This window comes from Hesperophylax consimilis, chromosome 17, assembly GCF_061612785.1.
Source record: "Hesperophylax consimilis isolate HC1 chromosome 17, BYU_Hcon_1.0, whole genome shotgun sequence".
NCBI classification, from domain to species: domain Eukaryota; kingdom Metazoa; phylum Arthropoda; class Insecta; order Trichoptera; family Limnephilidae; genus Hesperophylax; species Hesperophylax consimilis.
In genome coordinates, this window is record NC_142852.1 from 11,187,747 (window position 1) to 11,211,692 (window position 23,946).

A 23,946-nucleotide genomic window follows, 5' to 3' on the forward strand; every position below is an offset into this window, starting at 1 on the left:
AATTCGGAGTAATAAATTGTCAGTAAGTGAGGAACTAATTGTACTTAAGTTTACAGGTGTTAAGTGTGAATCATGCATTTCCCATATTATGGTGAGAGAAAATATCATAAAACGTTGTTGGCCAGACAGGAGGTATGTATACAGCACATATGATGAGATTGAGAGAACTTACCTGAATAGATACGAAGATTTTTTCAATCTGAATTTTTCCCAGTCATCGAGACGGGAAGCTGAGAGCTCCTTGCGCACTGCTACTAGCACACCGCCTCCGTCCATCTTACCAGTAAGTATACGGTCCCTATCTCGTCGGAACACTGTGTACCGTGAATCTATGAATTCAGCCGTATTTACACTTGCTACAAGCCACGTTTCAACTAGAACTATAACATCATAGTTATTCGATGAAATATTAATAGGTAGCTCCTGAGTTTTGGTCTTCATACCACCGCAGTTCTGGTAATAAACGGATAAAGATGATGAGGTCATTTTATGAGTGTAAGTCTGTCTGTCAACTTATTCCACAATCGCGAGAGCGGTACATTAATTAGGACGTATGAAGCATCAAAATTATATATGAAACAAAGATTACTTAGTGTAAAATATGTCAACATTGTAAGATGTTAATGAATATGCAAGAGATATGATAGTGCTATATGATTATGGAGGTATTGCGCTGTAAACAAAAATATTAAGTAATTTTCATATTATAAAAATATTAAACAGACGAATGAAAAAGGGTACAAGATAGTGTAAGAGAGTTGGCATCGACAGCAGCAGTAACTAGTGTGTTGTAGAAGTCACATATTTTGTTGATCATGAGTGCTAATTTTGTTAAGGTCTCCCTCACGACAAATGGTGACCACTCGAAAGAGGTCATTCCTTTTCGCCAGGATACTGTCACTCCGCACCCATACGTATTTATAGCCGTTTTCTTTTCCGGCGGCACGTGTTTTTGCAAAGAGTATTTTATTTTTTATTGTCAGGTGTTCATTTACATAGAAAATAGTGGTGGGAGCGCCAAGTCATAGTAAGTATGTTGTGAGGCCGCGGCGAGTCCTTACCGCAGCGATGACATCAGCTGCTCCATTTCATCATGAGCGTCTCTGATTGATTATATTTCCTGTCTTAGGCTGGCATTTTCTTCCTGGAGAACAGTTACACATCCCATAATTTTGGTGTGACGGTCCTTCCGCTCATTTGACAGCGCGTCCAATTTTTGATGAATGGCGTCAACTGCGAGCTTACTTTGTCGTGAGCTGGACGACTATGTTGCGTGGCCGGTTGGAGGGTGACGAGTGACCGCGAGCGACGCGGTGCACCGCTACCACAGCGCCACTCGGAACCGGGACGTCAATAATGGACCCTGGGATAAAAGCCGCATTTGTATTTGGGTAAAATATTTTAGTAAGAATCGTGTTAGCACTAGGATTTTGAGTATTTATTTAGAAAGGCGTAAAAAAATATTTATTTTATAGTCGTATTTTTTTTCTTGGAATCTTTGGGATTCTAACTAGGGTTCTTCCAATCTCGGTGCAGGTTTAGCGGACGTTCTCACCACTGGGCTAAAATCCGCATGTGAGGTACCGTGAAATATGTGTAATATGAATTGACTTAGCACAGGTATTATAATAAGTAAATGAATGTTTATTACGGCGACAACACTAAGGACGGGTTGTTTCTGAGAATTTGAACAATTCATCAAATTTCAACATTCATTTTCCAGTTCTGTGAAAGAATTTTTCAAGTTCTGTTTTAATTTCAGTTTTGTCAAGCAACTAGCCTATAATGATTTAATAACAGAACTTGAATAGGACTTTCACAGAACCCGGAAATGAACGTTGAAGTTTGATGAATTGTTCAAATTCTCCGAAACAACCCGTCCTTACTGTCATTTCACAGAACTTGAACTAATCACTTGAAATAAGAATAAGTACGACCGTTTAGACATAGCTAGTTCGCTTTACTGTTCAAAAGGAAATCATTTACCGATAGATTGATTGATTATTATGTATTCTAGACCCTGAATGTGGGTGATTTTTAAAGAGCGATTTTTTGACGTGCTTTCTGAGTGAACGTTGGTGAAGAAAGCTCGCACGATTGGGAATTTTTTTAATACATTATACACTTTACAAATAAGGTAAAAAGTCCCGATAAACTACTTTTCAGCAGTTTGTCTAACGGGTTCTTTACATTATAAATCTTTTTATATTGAATTTACAGTTACATTTTTAGAATTATTTATTTATTTCACGCCTAGGGCTTTTACATACATACATATAAAAAAAAATTACGAAATTATACATGAAAATAGTGCAGGCGACTATTTAAAACAATTGCCGAAAAATAACTATAATGTCAAAATATCACTGAACTTGATCTACACAGCATGCAGGCACAAAACATAATTTTTTTCTGTTTCAGTTGACAAAATTATTATGTGTTAGTCAAATCAAATTAAATACCTTTATTAAAATATTCCACTACTTGATGAAAAAAACTTCAATAGGGTATGCTTATATATTGAAATTGATGTATTAAATATATCAACAACATCGTAGTATTTGTATCCTAGCTGTTGAATCCGTCGCATAGGAGTGTGATATTGGTACGTTTGCTACAATAATATAGTAGGTACTGTCTTGTAACCAACCTGCTTGGAGTATGAAAAGAGATTACATATAATAAAGCAGGGGTTTCAAACATTGAATTAATAATTTTATACAAACAGGTTAAATCGGAAATAATTCTGCGATCAGATAATTTTATTAAATTTAATGAACAAAGTACGTTATCGTAATTTAGGTTTTCTCTAGGAATGCCCATTTTCAAATTTACATATCTTAAAAATTTATTTTGGATTCTTTCAATCGCTTGTGAATGAACCTCATAATTTGGGGACCAAACTGTGGAATTGTATTCTACATGACTATATAATGACATACTAACTAGTGACATATATAATGTTTTTACAGTATTTACATAATTGAAATCACTAGATACCCTTAAAATAAGTCCCAACATTTTCAAAGCTTTATTGGTTATTATTTCAATATGCTTGATAAAGTTAAGTTTCGTGTCAAACCAAATGCCTAAGTCATTAATTACCGAGACAGATACTAACGACATATTTTTAATGGAATAATCAAAAATATTGGATTCTTTATTCGATGAAACCTCATAATTTGGCATTTGCTTATGTTAAGTTGCAAGCGGTTATCACGACACCATATAATTAATCTCGAGAAGTTATTTGATAATATATGGCAATCGTTAATGTTTCTGATTGCTTTGAATAATTTCAGGTCGTCTGCAAACATAAGCACTTAAACATCATTGAAAATATACAATACATCATTGACAAATAATAAAAACAGGATTGGACCTAAGTGTGACCCCTGGGGAGCACGACTCGTAGCAGTGAATTTGTATGAAAATGTACCATCAATTTTAACAGCCAGTAATCTTTTAGTCAAGTTACTATAAAACCACTTATATAGTTAACCACCTTTACCGAATTTATGGAGTTTATTCAGCAATAACTCATGATTGACTTTATCCAACGCCTTGCTAAAATCGGTATAAATAGAGTCAACTTGACATTTACTAGACATGGAATCAGATATATAGTTTTGATAGGTTAACAAGTTAGTAAGGGTAGATTTGCCAGTAGAGAAACCACATTGTTTAGGAGAAATGACGTGGTTTAATCGGAAAATAACTGTTTTGAGAAGAATTTTTTCAAAAACTTTAGAAATCGTTGATAAAAGGCACACCGGTCTGTGATTAATCACCTCGTGTTTATCGCCTTTTTTAAAAATAGGCGTAAGGAAGCTGAATTTCCATTTAGTAGGAAAACATCCTGTTCGTAAAGACTGATTAAACAGCAAATATAAAGGATACGCCAGATTGGTAGCACAATTATTCAAAAATACAGGAGGTATTTTATCTGGTCCAGCATTTTTGCTTTGATCTAGTAATTTTAGTTCAGTCAATATATCATTATATTCTTTGTGGATAAAAGATAAATTAAGATTATGATCAGTAGTAAAATTTGATACTGTACTAGGAGAAACTGGTGTATCACATTCATAAACGCTTTTAAAAAAATCAGCAAAAAGGTCAGCAATACTTTGAGTGTCTAGTGATTACATGTAAAAAACAAAAAAATTACAAAAATATAGCAAAAGTAAAATGAAGAAAAACAAACATATCAATTTTAAAAGTCATTAGAATAACATGTCATTGTAAGCTAATACAAATGAATTCTTTCAGTAAGCCAAGTCTTCGAAAGTTTAAAACCAATTGTTTGTTTTGGGCACAGTTTTTAATTTCAGCAGGTAACATATTAATAACAACTGGAAATCATATAGTTTAACGTTTTTTAGTTGACTTTGGGAAATCCGGAACCTTGAACACAAATCACAATAAAATATTTACACAAAATTAAAAAAACATTGTTTCTAAAATAAAATTTAGTGCAAGCGATTTGGACACTGACCTTTATACAGTTTCTTTAAACATAAGGCTTAAAATCGCTTTCAAAACTGAAGGCAAACACATTACTATCCTATTAGTTGTTAACCCTTAAGTAGGCAAGGATATAAAAAATGAAATTTTAAAAGTTCTTGAAAAAAATGTTCTAGAACGCACTAGTAGCTGCTGCTACAGTTCTACAGTTTTGAAAGTGGATTTAGAAGTGTAAAAATATTATTTGAAAATAATTAAATACATTACTGTACACTTATTCATATATATTTTTATATTCGTGTTAGTAGTATGACAGAATTATCTTTTTTACACATACAACAGACCTAAATAACATAAGTAAATGGTCCCACGACAATGGAATCATTATTAACGCAAAAAAAACAAACAAAATATATGCTTATACACTCTCCATATGCAAGTTGTCAGGATAAAGAACTGCATATAAAAAGTCATTCATACGATTGTTTTCACACAAAAAAACAAGCTCTGCCATGTAAATGCCCAAACATGGAAAAAGTTTACCAATATACATACCTTGGTCTTACAATATATGTCAATTTTAACTGGTCAAATCACATTGAAAATGTATGTAATAGATTAAGATCCATATTAGGGAAATTTTATCACCTAAAAAACTTTGTTAATAAAAATATATTATACTGTTTATATAATGCATTAGCAGAATGAATTATAGGATACGGAGTAAATAGTTACGGATTAACGTATAAAACGTACAATAAAATAGAACAATTACAAATCCGTTTCCTAAAATTGATATCAGGCAAAAAAAATATACAATTATGTGAAGGCGATTATAAAAAAATGTTTTCTTTGTGTAATGTGCTCTCTATACATAGTAGGATAGATTACCAACTAACGCTAGATGAATTCTGGAACACAGAACTCAAAAAACCTGTAAACTCAGTGTTTCCCAGCCTTCTTTATGCCATGCCCCACCGTAGTCTTTTCAAAAGTCAGATGCCCCACCTGGCATCTTTTTTTATGAAACAACAGGTAAATTTTAAAATCATAATCTAATATGTTTGTAAATATATGAACCCCTTATGAAATTGAATAAAACCTTTTCTAATACATTTATTACAACTGAAATTAAATTCAGTTACGCTTGTTACAAAGAAATTTTATGTTCGGATCTAACTTAGTTAATTTCGGTCTTAGGTCCCCTCTATTAGTTTGTTCCAAAAGATTTAGTTCTTTAATGAGTAAATCGCTTATGGCGCTAAAACCACATTCCACCAAATAAGTTGAGGGAAAGTTTAAAAATAATTTTAATGAGTAAGTCGAATATGGCGCTAAAACCACATTCCACCAAATAAGTTGAGTGAATAATAATAATATGAGTGGTTAATAATGATTTTATGGCATGCAAAGTAAAGTTAGGATATTTTTTGTTAGTTTCTTTGCAAATTCTTAGTGTAAGTTTCTTCTTTAAGCCTTAATTTCACATTCACACTCAAACTAAGCAAAAAACCGTTATCATGTTATTACTGTAATTCTTCATGTTCACGCAAGCCAAATTAAATGGCATACGTGGTCACTCATACGAGGACCACGTTACTTTATGTAACTATCCATGTTTATTTATTTATTTATTTATTTATTTATTTATTTACGGACAAATAGTCCATTAACAACATATTAATTACACGAATAAGTTTTATAAACAGAGATGACAGTGAAAGGAGAGCATATATAAGTGAGGAGCGAAGACAATAATAATATAAAAGTAAGAATGGGAGATAATAATAAGTCAAAGCATGAAGATGGTTCAAAGGGCATTAGAAATTAGACATTGCGTATTGACTGTCGAAAGTCATTTAGGCATATACCACAAAATTCAATGCTTTGACTTGACAGTGAGTTGACAAGTCTCGACATTCTGGACAAAGGAGAATGGTATCCATAATTGGTAGAATGTTGATTGACGAACAGCAATTCATTATTTCGGAGTCTACGGGAAGGGATGTTGAATTGGATAAGTTGCAACAAAGCAGGTGAGTCTGTAATACCATTGATAATCTTAAATATGCAAATCAGATCAGTGTCCCTTCTACGTTTCTCCAAAGAAGAAATGTTTAAAGTTTGTTCAACTTCATCATATGAGTACTCTCCTCTTTCAAGACCCAACCTCCAAGCGATTCCTCGTAGGAAGCGATGTTGTACGGATTCTATGTGACAAATGTGGACAGCATAGAAAGGAGACCAAATAACACTAGCGTATTCAAGGTGAGGGCGAACTAACGAGCAGTAAAGAGTTTTAAGGGTACTTATATGTTTAAAGTCAGAGGTAATTCTATGAACGAAGCCGAGTAGTTTAAGTGATTTGTTAACAATGTTGTTAATGTGCTCACGGAAAGAAAGTTTGCAGTCTAGAGTGACCCCAAGATCCTTGATAGATGTTACAGTAGATAAACAAACATTGTTTAATTTATAATCAAACTGAATAGGTTTTTTGGTTCTATAAAAGGACAAAATTTTACATTTATCAACATTAAGTTCCATGCAGTTTATTTTGCACCAATTATTAAACGAGTCAATATCACGTTGAAAATGTAAGCAGTCAAGGTAGGATTTAATTATCTGAAGAATCTTATTATCATCCGCAAAAAGCCAGAAGCGTGTATGAGAAAAAACTTTGGTGATATCGTTAATAAAAAGGTTGAAGAGAAGCGGGGCCAAATGAGCTCCTTGGGGAACGCCGGACGTTACGTCAATGTTAAAGGATTCAAAGTTGTTTATTTTAACCCTTTGTTTTCTATCGCTCAAGTAAGAGCGAAAGAATGATAACAACGGGTTTCTAATGCCTATAGCATAAAGTTTGGCCATGAGAATCGAGTGATTTACTTTATCAAAGGCTTTGGAGAAATCAGTATAGAGTACGTCAACCTGAGTGTTGTCTTCCAAGGCTTTAACAATGGTATTTGTAAAGGACAATAAATTAGTTGTTGTAGATTTCGCCGATCTAAATCCATGCTGTTCATCAATCAGAACATTTTTGAATATAGGAGTGATTATCTTTGTAATTATCGACTCAAATATTTTTGGAATACAAGAAATAATTGATATTGGTCTGTAATTTTCAATGTTTGACTTGTTCCCGGATTTAAAAATGGGTCGAATATATGAAATTTTCCATGAATCAGCAAATGTTCCAGATGAGAGTGATAAGTTGTACAACATACAAATTGGGATAGATAATGAATATTTACATTCTTTTAGCAAGATTTCTGGAATGCCATCAGGTCCGGTACTTTTTTTGTTAGAAAGTTTACTTAAAGATTGGTATACCTCTACAAGTGAGATTTGGCAATCATTCAAGTCAATGTTGTAGTCATAGTTGAGTGGAGGGATGTTGCATGAGGCACCAGAAGTTTCGCAGAAGTCAAGCTTAATGGCAAACGTTCGCATTCATACTTAGGCAAAACCATTATCTAGTTCTTATTGTAACTATTAAGGTTCACAAAAGACAAACTTAGTGATTCACATTCACATTCACACTACAGATAAACCGTTTTCATGTTCTTACTGCGATATTTCATGTTCACAGAAGTCACGTTTAATTAGAAACAATAGCCGTCAAATTTGACGATCTACATTATCACTCATATTTAGGATAAACCATTCTCATTTTATTAGTGTAACTATTCATGTTCACAAAAGTCATACTAAGCAAAATCCATTCTCATGTTCTTACTGTGATCATTCGTGTTCACTAATTTCCAGCTTAATGTTACAAATTAGCACTCATGCTTAGGAAAAATCATGTATCATGTTCTAATCGCAATTATATATTTTATTTTAGGAAAATTAACAGTAACTTGGTTCGTTTATACATGTGCAATTTATTTAACTGAGAAACCAACTATAGATTTCCTCACTATACTTATACATTATGAAGGTAAAAAACAACTAAGCAATACAACAACTACAGCTACATCCTGCATAGTTTCTGTGATTTTAGATAATCATTGAAATTGTAACGGGTTTCATTTAATTTTAAGGACGATTTGGCGTATATTTCAATTTTTTACATCTCAGGCATTTTTTGTATGATCGATGAGAATTCTCCTTTATATGTGGAATGCCTACGTGTTTCATCTCTGAAGCGTGGTGCTCCACCACTGAGGCGCTATGCCCCACTGGTGGGGCGTACGCCCCACCGTGGGAAACACTGCAGTGTAAACCATAACTACCCTACTAGGCATAGAGAAGCACAAATGTTCATTATTAAAATATCGCAAAATGTATACGGAGATAGAACAAAAAGACATAAAATTCCGGAATTATTTTACTCATTACCAGAAGATATTAAAAATGAGACATGTAATTCAAAAATAAAAACGAAAATTAGATTGTTCTACCTCCGTCAAACATAAAAACTATTAATATTGTGGATCAAGATTCAAATTAAATATATTATTATAAGCTAATACATAGAAAGAGTGAGAGATTTCTTACAATTAAACTGATTGATCAGTTTTGTAGGATCTAAGTAAGAGAAAATAATGTACAAATAAAAAAAAACTGAATAAATATATATTTAAAAAAATACATTTAAGTTACACGTACATTTAAGATCAAAAAAAAAATCTTTTCCAATGCGATTCAGAACAAATTCAACGTAATCGCAAGGTTATAAATATTGTGACCATTATAAAATTATGTTAATTTTATATACTGGTAACTCTCTGGTGAAACATATCAGATCTATAACTAGAATTTATTCTGTAAATAGTTTTCGTGAAGGTGAATGTTAACGCAAGGAACAAGAAAAGTGTCCAGTCAAAGAGTCTTTTCGAGAAAATGCATAATTCCATACGAAAAAAACAGGGAGTGCGCACGCGTTTTTTTCAATATCTCGTCAGCCAGAAAACGGGAAAGTTGTTTTTCAGCTGTCAGTCAGTTTTTTCTCTTCAAGGAACACTGTTGATAACTTGCATAGTTGCACTCGGAACAAGAAAAAGGGGGTTTTTCTCCGCTCTGAGTCAGAATGTGTTCCAACAAATGTCCTATATGGGGGGTAAGGTGGCCTTTCCTAGAATCTGAATATGTGCACTTGGAAAAAGAAAAAGCTTTGTCGCCACTGTGAGTCAGCATGTGGCTTTTAAGATGTACGTTTTGAGAATATGCATAGATGAACAAGGAACAAGAAAAAGTTTTCTCCGTAGTGACTCAACGTGCGTTTCAGATTGCATTTACAATAACATAAATATGTGCACTCTGGAACATAAAACAGGTTTTTCGCCACTGTGAGTCAGCATGTGGTTCATTAAATGACCCTTATGATTACATGCATAGTTGCACACGGAACATGAAAAAGGTTTTTCTCCACTGTGAGTGAGCATGTGGCTCTTTAAATTACCCTTTCGACAACACGCATAGTTGCACACCAAACATGAAAACGGTTTTTCTCCACTGTGAATCAGCATGTGCATCTTTAGCTGACTTTTTCGATAGCACGCACAGTTGCACACGAAACACGAAAAAGGTTTTTCTTTACTGTGAGTCAGCATGTGGCTCGTTAGGTCGCTTTTTCGATAAGACACATAGGTGCACACGGAACATGAAAAAGGTTTTTCTCCACTGTGAATCAGCATGTGCCTCTTCAGCTGACCCTTTTGACAACACGCATAGTTGCACTCGGAACATGAAAAAGGTTTTTTTCCACCATGAGTCAGCATGTGGCCCGTTAGGCGGCTCTTTTTATAACATGCATAGTTGCACACGGAACATGAAAAAGTTTTTTCTCTAACATGGGTGCGTACGTTTATTGCAAAATTTGACTTAAGAGAGGAGTAGTTGTGATGGGGAGGAGTGAATCCTTTTTCCACAAAATGCGTCTGAAGATCTGTCGACAAATTTGAAAAATAACATGGGTGAATAAGACTCAGTTTAACTTTTTTCATAAACTTAGAGTAAATAAGCGAAGTTCGTAGAAAGGTTAAAAAAAATAGGAGAGTCCGAGTCGTTCAAGTTTACAGTGAAAAATTGGTTTTACCTGCTTCCTTGGTAATTCTTCCAAAGCGTTCTAAGCATTCCTCTTTAACATCCGGCAGGTCTATGTCAATTTTCATATAAGTAAGCCCCGCTTCAACTTGTCGGGGTAAGAGATCCGCGTTTATGGTAACTGTCTCCACATTTATGCTTCCTGGAATAAAAAAGTACAATAAATAGAATGAATTTTTGCATGGCCAGCCCTGAAACAAACGGCGCCTGGCGCGAGTTTAATATTGACTGCCCTAACAGTCTAAATTAAAACACGCCAAGGCAGTATATCACTGTAATCATTAAAATGATGATTTGTGTTTTTTTGTAGAGCGGTATTTATCAAAAATAATATCAAGGGCGATGTGTTAGGTTAAGTATTCGACGCCCGGAGCGAATTGCACCAATTGCGCCCACATAGTGCCAGCGCTGTATCTTCGTCAAATTGTTATAAACGAGAATTTTTTTGATTGAAAAATTGCATTTTGATGTCCGCTTCAGGGACCGATTCTTCAAGAAGGAAAAACCTTTCTCTAGAGCACCTGTAGTAGAGAGTTTCGTAGTTTTCGGTCAAAGAGATATTGTTTTTCCAATCAATATTCATGTATTTTTAACGTATTATTCGTGTAATTCACATCATATCCCGGTGTAAATCGAGGAACCGACAACTTATTATGAATAATATAATAAAGTTTAATGAGTGCTGTGTTTTGGTATTTTCCGGCAAGGACGCAGAGTAAGGTAAATACCCAATAAACCTCATATTTTATAAGAGAGGATGTTGTGCACAAGTGTGTGTCCTGTTTGCATGACATTTCTAAAGAGACATTGATTCCGGACATCCGAATTTTAAGTTCTATATTTTGCACGTATGCAATGCAACAAACTGGCTGTCTGAGTACTCTCCGCATATTGCGAGCATTCCTTCGTTACAGCTGGGTGGTCGAAATCTAAATCTGAAAATGCAATTTCACCTCCATCTTCTTCCTGGAGCCCTGGTTCCGTCTTGATGGATATAGTAGCTGGATTCAGTAGATCCATGGTCTGTTTTGGTAGAGTTTGGTTATTGGTTTAACCCCAAGAATATATCTGAAACAGAACGTTGTTAAAATAAAATAAAATGATAAAAATCCAAAAGTACAATTAAAGCAGGATACATGAATTAAGGCTTAACTCGTTAAATCATTCCTCCTTATGTACCATTTAAAAATTGAATATAACAACCTGCAAATCCTGATACATTGATAAACACCTAACTTTTAAACAGCATATTCAAGATATTAAAGATAAAATAAACCCTTTAATTAGCGTATTAAGCCGGATATCATATCTGTTACCAAATAAAATTAAAAAAGGTCTATATTATAGACTCGTACATTCACATTTAAACTACTTGATTGAAATCTGGGGAAATGCATATGAAACATATATAAATGAACTACTCTTAAAAAAAAAACAAAGTAATCAAAAAGCTATTTCACTTCAAACCTAGAACATCAACAGAAAAATTATTTGTGGAACAAAACTATTAACATTAAGAACCTTTTTATGAATATAAAACATGTCTCCTTATATGCAAAATAAAAAATAAACTCATACATCCAAATACAGAAATCATTAAAACGTACCAAGTACACAGACACTTTACACAGCAACACGATAAAATACATTTTATTTTGGTTACGAGGGGAGGAAATGAAAAAAGTGTAGGTAAATTTAAAAAAAGTTACAAAATTAAACTGAAATTAAACTGTTTAATTTTGTACCCTGACGATGCTCGAGTTTAGCGAAACCGGTCGGTCTTAAAATTAATAAAAAAAATTCGTGGTTTTAAACATAAAATAATATTTTTATTTCATTAAAAAAAGTTGTTCATTTTTATGCTAAATCAACAAAACAATGATCGGGAATAAAATATTTATGTTATATATTAATGTGTAATCGATTAGTTTTTTCTAGTTAAATAAGTGAAAATGTAATTTTCTTTTAACTAGAATAAAAAAAACATTAAAAAATGTGGTTTCGCTTGGAATATCCTGTCAAAATAACGAAGTCGTAGCCAAAACACATATTTGAAAACCTTAAAGATATGACAACGGTTAAGAGAAACGTTGTTTATCGTGAAAAACTATATTTATATATTTACAATGTTTACCGCCATTCCGCTTTTAACAAAATATCTGTTAACCAAGTGTTTTTTTGCTGTGAAAATTGTAATAAATGTCTTCTAAATACTAATCTAATAATCGGTAGACGTCAAATTGACAGTTTAAACATTCTTCTGTGATAAAACGCCCAATGATTCCCTAACTAAACTGGAATAACGGCAGCTACCAAATAAATAGCGATGAATATAAGAATGAGTACTTACTTTACCAATAACCATCACAGGCGTGGGATAGTAAGTTTAACAGGAAGAAACGGCTGTCGGAGAAGAAAGCACTTGTTAGCACGTCAAAAATATTTATAGGTTATGCATAGACAAGAATGAAGTCATAGACAATTATTATAATTTTCATGGCGACCAGATAACTCAAAGAAAAAAACATTTTCATCATGTGACTTTTGAACACATACATATTGTTTACATACATATTCATCATAATATGAGAATTAATCACGGTTATTAATAAGAACGGTTAATATTAACAACGATCGTAACAGAGAATCATGATATTTAAGAACATTTCATATTCAGCACAATTTGCGAGTCATTTCTCGCGAGTGGTACCAACTACCAATTTATAAGCGGAAAGCAAGTTTAGCTATTATGTCTTTCAAAATTAAGAACAATTTTATCGATAGCCCATTCCTCTTGGGATGCTATCATTTATATGTACCAGACCACTACAGCCGAAGTCGATACCATGACCTATTCAGAGTACCAAAAGACAAAACCGACGTCCTGGCAAAGCATAGCATGACGTGGGGAGGTGTGCTATTAAATGAGCTTGCAAAGAATTTGGATGTAAGTGACTGTTCTCTGAATGACTTAAAACAATTATTGAATAGTCACCTAGCTAAATGCTGACATATGTAAAATTGTACTGTAATTGAAAAAAATATTCTGTTGCACAATAAAAAAAAAATATGCCATACAACACTAAACCAACTGTCACCTTGTTTATGGTCACCGTCATGCCTCCGACTACGTCCGACTAAAGCTTTTTCCTTAAAATGTGTTCTTCTATCAATTAATTTTCTAATTTGTTTAATAAAATGCTTAATTGGGACGATTCGAAGGGGTATGTCAAAATTTTTCACTTCAAATTCAAGATGTTATTACAGTTGTACTTATTTAAAATTGAATAAAACAAAGTTAGTGAACATTTCCAGTGAGAGAAACAATCTGAATATCGTTCTATATAGGCACCTCACCTGTGCTATTAACGAATTCACATAAATCAAGTCAGTAACCTGGAAATATTGACATTTACCTTAATGACGTACCGAAATATACAAGACATTTAGATCTGTTCTGGACAGATTAGATATCCACTTAAATAACACGGTATATCATAATTTCATACCAAGAACATTAAAATTGATGCATGAAATACCTAAATAAACTCCACAACTTTGACATATTTTCATTAATTCATTCAAAATCACGTTACAAAACCTAACTGATGATTTTTCGATTTCTTAATAATTCATTTTCAAAATATAATCGTTATCAATTATAAACCTTATCAAAGCACCCCCGTGTTGTGGGTTTGTTCTGCCTCAAAGTCTCAAAAAACAGTTCCATTATTTTATATGGTTAATTATTGATTTGATAAGGGTTATAATTAATTTTAATTATATTTTTATTTGTTTTCCGAGTTTCAGTAGAAACAATTAACAATGTTGTTTGCAACTAAACAATTTTTTAGCTTTAATGTATTTGTGATATTTGCAAGTAGATTGTATATTTGTTTTTGACGCTTTTATGTAAATGTTTTGTTTGTGTATTTATTTGCAGGTATCGACACTTGCAGAGAGCCATTTCTTTGTGATTTTCTTTCGACGAGACCAATCCAAGTTACAGTACTGCGCACTTGTCTACAACTTACTGTCCCATATCTTTTTCGTCCATTGACATTGATTTTAAAATCTTTTGTTTAAATGTGAATATATTCACAAACCTAACAAATCGACAGTCCCGAAAAACAATGTCAGATGTGTAAGTATTGTATTTTTGCAATAAAGCTGTTTAAAGTTTCATTTCTGTATTTTAACTGTTTTTGAAATCAAGAAATTATGTATTTTTGATATATTGGCTATTTATTTAAATGGAGAAATACATTATCGAAAACAATAAAAATTCAGAAACGAAACTTTTAACACCCCTCCTGCCAAACTAAAAATGTGCACATCTGAAATTTTTCTTCGCTACCGTCGAAATGTTGGGGGGCAGACATATTTTCTTTTTTGAAATTAAACATTTTTAGTAACAATAATTTCATTCGGCATTTTATGATATTACCTAGCATAGAATAAATAATAACAAAAGAAGTGGCTTGTGGGCGTGTTTCGTGATCCAAATATTTGCCTAATCGGTGCCTATATTTTCATAGAAACATCTTTCGAAATTCAAATGTGATGGAGATCTACTATGTCAGGCTAGTGTAAGAGAGACGGAATGCTAGGCGGTTGGGCAACATTTTTTTTTTTAAATAAAAAATTTATTTATTTTATATAAAAACATAAATATGTTAATCTAAAAAAAAACTAATTACAATAAATAAAAAAATGTTTTCTTTTTAACGTAACTACCATAGACTAAATTAAACTAGACACGGCATATTCATTTAAAAATAACCCCAACACAATTCTTTGTTTGGTTCACGTGCACATTTACGAAAAGGCCAACTTATTTATTATACAACTATTTTGCTTCTCAGCTATGCTGGGCAAGTTCATTTTTTCAATCACAAAAATAACCGAGTCCCAAATATTTAAATTTGAATTATGTCCATATTACAACACCTCTGACAACAAATTCTCCGTGGTTTCGCTTACGATTTTGAACGCTTGTACAAGGTGTTTAAACAGAGTTGGGTTGTTAAGTTCATATCCATATTTGTGACGTACGTTATTTTTTAAATGAATTTTACTAGGAAGGGCTAATCTAGTATAATATATAAATGGTAACTACCCAACTCAATGGATAAAAACGTTTCTCGTGTTTGTTTTGGGGAGTAGTGCCATTACAATATATTATATTGGGTAAAGAAAAGTAAGAAAGTTTTTATTTATAAAGTAAGAAATAAACAAAATGTAAAAAGCATGATAACAAAAGCTATAGATAATGAAAATAGACTACAATAGCTGTAATAAATTGGAAATGTAAATAAATATATTCTTATACTACATTGAACATTAATTTGAATAAAAATATAATAAAATTATTACATTTCGATTAGTAAGTAGGTAGTAGGTGGTATAAGTACATGGAGTTATTTTATTCATTTGGAGTAAACAGAGCTGATAATATTGCAAGCGAAGGTACATAAAAAATTGCGACAATTATCTGTTGGTGGCTCGAATGCCGATATAATATTTCAAGAGGATATGGTTAAAGAAGAAATACATTTTTTTAATCAATCTCTGTGCCTTTTCTACAGGTAAGAGGTTAGTTTTGAAAGTAAAATCAAACCATATTGGAGAATAGATTGGGCAAGAGAGAAATAAATAGTTTTAATCATATTACATGATAGGATGTTTCTCAATCTAATGAATAAGTAAATTAGTTTTCTTACTCTGGTCGCCATATTTTGGACTTATTCGTTCCATTTTAAGTGTCTATCTACTATGATACCCAGATACTTTATACTATTTTTGCTTGTTATTGTTAAACAATTTACATTGCCGCATTCTTTTTTTATTTTCACGCTGTGATGAATGGATTTTAATGGTAATATTTCTTTCGAAATTTTTTTCCTGCAAAGGCAATGGGATGAAATATGTTTTCTCGGTATTTAGTAAGAGACAATTTAGGTCGAACCATGTTTTGAGTATGTTTATATTGATATTGGCTATCCTTATTGTTTCCTCCCATGATTTTCCTTTTGTGATAACTACAGTGTCGTCTGCGTAAGATATGATATCTCCAACAATGGGAAGAGTGAACACTTGATTTAGATATATAATAAAAAGGATTGGACCGATTACAATTCCTTGCGGTATGCCAAAAGATGAGGTTTTGGGTTCACTAAGGGTATTATTGATTTTTACATATTAAAATCTCTCTTTTAGGTAATTTTGGAACCATGATAGCACTATTCCATCCAATCCAATTTGTTTTAGTTTCTCAGTGAGTTTTGAGTGTGATATGCTATCAAATGTTTTGCGGAGATCAATGAAGATTCCAAGACATTTTTCTCCATTATCTAATTATTGAATTATTGTTGATTTTAATTTAGCAATCGCATCCTGTGTGCTGAGATTGTCCCTAAATCCAAACTGGCTTGGACTAATAAGGAAGGTGAGTACTTTTTTATTTTTTTTTTATCAATGTTCGCATTCAAACTTAAATACTAATATTTTTTTTTAAAGTTTGTTTTCATAATTAAATTAATTCTCAAAGTTTAAATTTTATTAAGCCCGCCAAAACGAGCGGAATCCGAGCGGTAAGAGGCGAGGTGTGGTGTGACGTCATTCGAACTGTGAAAACCACGTCGCTTAAGCATTTTGTATGGAAAAATTTTGAATTCTTCAACAAGGAATTCCAGTAATTTTTTACCAATGTTAACCGTCTATTAGAATTGATGTTATTAAAAAAAAAAAGAAAATTGATTAAGATTTCATAGTTAAATTAATATTTTAAGTTAGAATATTTGCTTTTCCCGCCCGGTACGGTATTCCCGTCGATATTTGTTGAGGTGCCCCGCGCGAATTCAGGACCATCGCGTAGAAAAGTAAAGAACAAAAGTAAAATAACGGTTTACAGCCCAGTTCACTGTGAGACTTTTCTGGGCGGCCGGCGGCCTGAAGTGTATCACATGTTATGTGACATGTATAATAATAAAAACTTCTAAGTTATGCAATAAACAACTATTATTATAAAGCACTATACGAATATGTATCTTTAGAAATCCATTTCATATAATAATAACAACAAATACGTACATATATTTGACATACCCAAATAAACGTTTGGCCTATACAACTCTCTCATCTAAACCGACCATCTCTCATGTAATAGAAAGAGATGCACCATAGGTGATCCGTTGTACGTACAAGTCACGACACATGTGACGTCAGAATTCTTTCGACCAATCGTGGAGCGTATACAGTCTATTGCTATTGAATGCTTTTTCAAGAACGTTTAACTAATTCTAAGAATAATAATATAGAAATATATTTATTTATTTAGAATCGATATTTTTTCATCTACATGAACATATTTTTTATAAGTCAAAATATTTTTCACTCAACTTCCTTATTATCTTCTTATCTTTTGTGTTGTTGTTGAGTTGTTTTTTAACATTTTTTTCATAGATTTTTGCTATGTTCGATGTGAGTGTTATGGGACGATAGTTAGAAGTGTTATTTCACAATAGTCTTCTTACAAATTTTCAGGAATATGCCCTTCTTTAGATTTACATTTATTATATAAGCAATTGGTTTGCTGATTATTTCACGTACAGTTTTTAATGTTTTACAGTTATTTGGTCGTAGCCAGGGCTTGTCGATCCTCGCAAGCTTATTATAGCGTTTTCAACTTCTTTATCAGTTACTGAGGCAAATGTGTGGAAACCTTCTTCAAAGGTTGGGTTTAGCTCTGGTTGTTGAGTTTGTTTTTTGTCTAGGATAATATTACTAATATTATCCTAGACAAAATAAGATTAGCGCCGACATTAAAAAAATAATCGTTAAAGATATTCCCACAAAGTTTTGGGTTTTTTTTTCTGTGTCAGTTGATTCCTTGATGAGTAACTTCTTTTGGAAATTTTTGTTTGGTGCTTTTGTTGGTTATTGTTTTGATAATTTTCCAGAACTCTTTGCTGTCTTGACCAGCATTTTTTAATTCATCACGAAAATACTTTTCTTTAGTCAGTCTAATTAAAGCGAAAGTTTGTTTCGGTATTCCTTGTAGAAGGTATCGATTTTTTCGTCGTCAGGGAATTTTTTAGACTGGTGATAGTATTTTTCCTTATTTCTGGTTGAAATCACTAATCCATGGGTTATCCATGGCTTTATTAATCTGTATTTAGATTTTATTTTAGAAATAAGTATTTGTGTAGAAAGGTTTATGTGATTTCGGAAAACAGTTTCGAAATTCTCCGCACAAGTATTTGGATTTTCCGATACAATTATTGATGCCCAGGTTTCTAACTTTAGATTTGTTTCTAAAGTTTTCATATTTAAATATTTTTTTCTTGTTTTTTTTTGTCAGTTTTGTTGGGGTTGGTACTTTTTTATCCATGTTGTGAACGAATATATAGGTGTAGTGGTCAGTTATGCTGGTTTTCCATAATATCGACATGTTTTTTTCAAATTTATTTGAGTTGCACCATATGTGACCGATACAGGAAGGGATTTGTCTGCTGATATTTCGTGTTGCATTATTTATATATGATTTATAGTTTAGTGAAGTCATTACATTTATATAATCATCTTTCGTTTTGCTTTGTGCCCAGTGTCCGATATTAATTTTAATGTCACCAATAATAATATTAAAGGTACTTTTTAGATTCAGTAATAATTTTTCGGTTTCTATAATGAAATTAGTGGGATTCGATCCGTGCGTCCGTCCGGTAGATAGCCATATTTTTACATTTGCTTACCAAGTATTAAATACTCACTTTAATGATATATGTAGGTATATAATTTGAAAAACTTCTTATATATTTTCTTTAAATTCTTTATTTTTTATCATGTCTTATTTTTCATCCTTTTTTTATTATTTTTAAAATCTATTATTTCAATCTTTTTATATCATCATCGTCATCATCACTTTTGGCTCTACAACCCCTGGTGGGTCTTGGCCTCCTCAAGAGTCTTCCTCCACTCATCTCGGTCCCGCGCCAGCTCTCTCCAGTTTCGAAGCTCCAAGGCAGACAAATCTTTGAGGACGTTGTCGCTCCATCTTAACCTTGGCCTTCCCAGGCTCCTTCTCCCTATCGGTCTTGAGCTCGGCAGGGACTTTGGTTCTTGATGCTCGGTCATTCTCTCCACATGACCTAGCCACCGAAGTCTTCCCAGTTTTATGAACTTTGTGACGTTTAGCTCCTTAAACAGAGTATAGGCTCATTGTTATAACGTCTGCGCCAAAATCCATTTTCTAGAACCGGTCCGAAGATGCGCCTCAAAATTTTCCTTTCAAAAACGTCCAGTGCTCGCTCTTTCTACTTAGTTAGAACCCAGGTCTCGGCTGCGTACGTAAGCACTGGTCTAATTAGTGTTTTGTACACTTATACCTTGGTGGCTCTGGAAAGCAGTCTGGATTTTATTTGTTTTTGTAGGCGGAAATAGCAGCGGTTTGCATTCACGATGCGCTTCTGGATCTCCTCTGTAGTGTTGTTATTGTTTGTTATCAGTAGGATCCGGAATCGCGGTGGCTTTACCAGTGCTCAAGGGAAAAATAATTACCTACTTATGAAACACTTATTTATAGACCGCTTTCCAGTTTTAGTATGCCAGGAGTCAAGTATGTTGTCAACATTGAAAAGTTTTCTCGGAGAAGCCTATTAGAAATAACTTTCACACCTCTTATTAATAATATCTTTATTTAATGCTTACCTGGTGTGAATTCGAACAGAATGTACATTGTACATGATGCAGGATCAATTCATTTTGACGTCAACATTATTTTTATAATACAGTATAAGAATCCGTTCCATATTTTCTGGTGATAAATTATACCTATTTTCAAAAATCCACTTATATATAGAAAATGATCGTTCAACATCGACAGATGTCAGCGGAGCAAATTTATAGAGTTGTGTTGAATAGATGGTAACATTTAAATTTTCACTAATGCTCCGTAATTTATCGTAGCCAGGGTTTCTATTTAATATGGCATCGAATCTTTTTTCTGTCCACTCTTCATTGCTCCACGATAAAAGAGTCCTTATTTCATCTATAATTTCGAACGATTCGACGATAGTAAGCTTAGGATCCTCGAGTTTTTTAATAGCATTTGGAATTGTTCCGAAATATTCCATTATAAAAATTAGGTCACCCTTAATACTCGCATCTTCAAACAATAATTTAGCTTTCGCTATTGCCACAGCGTCCTTTTCATTTAAAATTGAAACGACACTTTTTATTTTTTCGAAATGTTGACCATAGTAAACAGCAGCTTTGAGCCAAGTTCCCCAACGCGTTAATATCGGCTCTGGTGGTAGTGCAATATCTGGAATCATGGTTTTAAATATGTCTACTCTTGTTGGTGCTTTCAAAAATATTTTTTTAACACAGGAAATAAGATCATCCACTTTCTTATATTTATCCCGCACAGTTGAAGCGACTAGATTTAGTGAATGAGCCAAACAGGTAAAGTGTATCATATTGGGAAACACATCTTTAAGTTCGCGTCCGGCTTTTAGCATATAAGGGGCAGAGTCTGTTGTTAAAATTAAAAGTTTTTCGAAGTTATTAACTGCAGATTTCTGCCACAAAAAAATTAAACTGTTTTTTACAAAATCATTTATGGTTTCGGAATTGGTTTTTGGTAAAACCTTGCTAGCAATCAAATATGACCGAGTTACAATGTCTCCTAGTGGTTTTACGACCAGATTAGCTATATTGCGTCCAAACTTATCGGTCGTTTCATCAACTGTCGCCCATATACATATATGAATGTCCTAATTTTTTTTCTGATATCGTTAATTTCACTACAAAAAACTTTATTTAAATACACTTTTCGGAGAGTAGATTCACTCGGAAGATCCATAGTCGAACATTTACAACACAAATATTTCGAAAAAAAAAGACGGAAATTAAAATTGTCTAGTTTTGTCCTTGGAATATTAGAACATTAAACACATACCTAAATCAAAATAGAAATCTGTTTTAGACTTATCATTTGTCTTCATTATCAAATGATTTCTGCTTGAAACGTGCTTAGTCACTGTATATTTTTTTAATTGTTTTAAAGAAATATCACACACGTCACAATAAATCACCCCACGATCAAATTTTAGCTCAGGATCGGGTTTTATCCACTTATTTATTAGATTAATTGAAGGTACTATAAACGGGGCCATGATGATGATTGATGAATACTAATTCGTAACTAACTTCTAAAAAATGAAATATTTCCTATCAGCTTGTCGTTTAAAAATATTTGTTTTAAAGTAAGACATATCGATTTACCATTACCTATTGTCTCTTTTCTTTATCATATTTCGTTCATTGAATAGAAAAAGACGAAATTATTATTATCGATTGCCAATGTGGTACGATAAACCAAAGTATCGGATTTCATATTTCGTGGGCTGAGCTTCCGTTAACAAGTCAAGTAAAGTCATTTTTACCACAAAAAGGACAAAGAGCAGTACGTCATATAATATTATTTTAGTGTGATTGATATAAACCTTTCCACATAAACTCAAATTTTGTATACCGTAGTTGAATCACAGTACTGGCTTACATAGTAATACCAACAAGGAAACTGTATTGTCTTTTATTAATATTGTTTAAATTTAATTTTAACCTTGATTTCATATTTTCAATATATATAAAAATCAATGTATGTTTGGATGTCTGAACTTTGGCGATTTGTTGTTCACACACCTGGAAAGGTTTCTATGTACCTAAAAGTGAGTTCTGGCAACATAAAATTTGTGCATAAAATCCATTGTTTCCTATCCGATTGCAAAGAAACTTTGGTGAGTTATTGTGTGGATGCAAGAGAAGGTTTCTATATATAATGGTGAACTCTGGTGTTTTGAAATTTGTATAAAATTCCCTTATTTCGTAAACTATTCGTCTGATTGCGATAAAACTTTGGCGAGTTGTTGTGCAAGTTGTTGTGCACACGCCTGGGAAGGTTTCTATACATAAAAGTGAGCTCTGGCGTTATTAGGTGTGTATAATTTTTTTTCCTATACCATTCTTCCTATAGCAATGAAACTTTGGCCAGTTGTGTGGATGCTAGGAAAGGTTTCTGTAAATAATGGTGAGCTCTGCGTTATGAAATTTTGATCAAAATTCTCCTTTTTCTATATCATTCATCCTATTGTGATGAAACTTTGTTAAATTTTAGAGTTGCGCGCGATTAGTGTCAAAAAAAGCAGGGCGAGAAGGGAAGGGAAAGGGAATAAGAATAATAACATGACATTTATATAGCGCACTTCTGTATTATTTCACTTCAAGTGGAATGGGGACGCGTGGGTAAGGACACGTGGGGATTATCATTCTTTCTTTGAATGGTATAGCAACGCATGCAGGGCAGGCGCTAGTATTTCATAAAAAAAAATACAATCGATATCACAAAACATTCAGACTGAAAATCCAATATATATTTAGGCACAAAAATGTGGTTATTCCGTTATTGGACGCGGTGGACTCTCTTGCTGCAGCAGCTGGTCCAGTTACTTCACCACCAAGGATTCTTGCTGCAGAGTCTCCATCTTCTATCTTCGTAGAAGGTCACAGCGGTGCTGCCAAGGTCTGGTATCTGTGAGAGGATAGTGTATCAGCGCTTTATTAGCAGCAGACTGGACGGATGACGTACCTCCTGCTGGCACTGTTGGTGGCCGCGGTGGACTCTTTCGCTGCAGCAGCTGGCCCAGTTTCTTCACCACCTAGGATTCTTGCTGCAGAGTCTCCATCGTCTATTTTCGTGTCACCTGTTCCTATACTTCATTTTACTTAACTTAACTTCACTCTATTTTTGTAATATTTATATTTTCTGTAATACCTGCATCAACTGTAAAGCGCCCCTGGGGTGATATCTCACAAAAGCGGCGCTATACAAATTATCCAATAAATAATAATATTCCCCGTATGAAAATTAATTTCTTTAAAAAATAATGTAAAATTGAGAATTTGTTCAGACCAAGCCTCTAGTATGTATACTACATGCAGCTGCAAAAGGACAGTATGTTTAAAACGAATTTAACCCGTTGAATAACGATAATTTAATTGTTTTGCCTTTAATAATGAGCGTCCCTGGAATTCTTCAAAAAGCCACCGCGATTCCGGATCCTAGTTATCAGGGAGCCCAGGTATGTGAATCTTGGTACCGTTTCAAAATTTTGGATTCCACATACGAGCGATGGGGTTTGTTGGGTACATCCTACGGCCATGTATTTGGTCTTCTGCTGGTTTACTACAAGACCCATATTTTTGGCAGAACTTTCAAGATTTATGAAGGCGTCTTGTAAATCATCGGGATTTTTCGCAATTATGTCGATATCATCAGCGTAAGCCAATAGTTGCACAGAGTTGTCAAATATCGTTCCTCTTTTCTCAATGCCTGAGTCACGAATAACTTTTTCTAAGGCTATGTTAAAT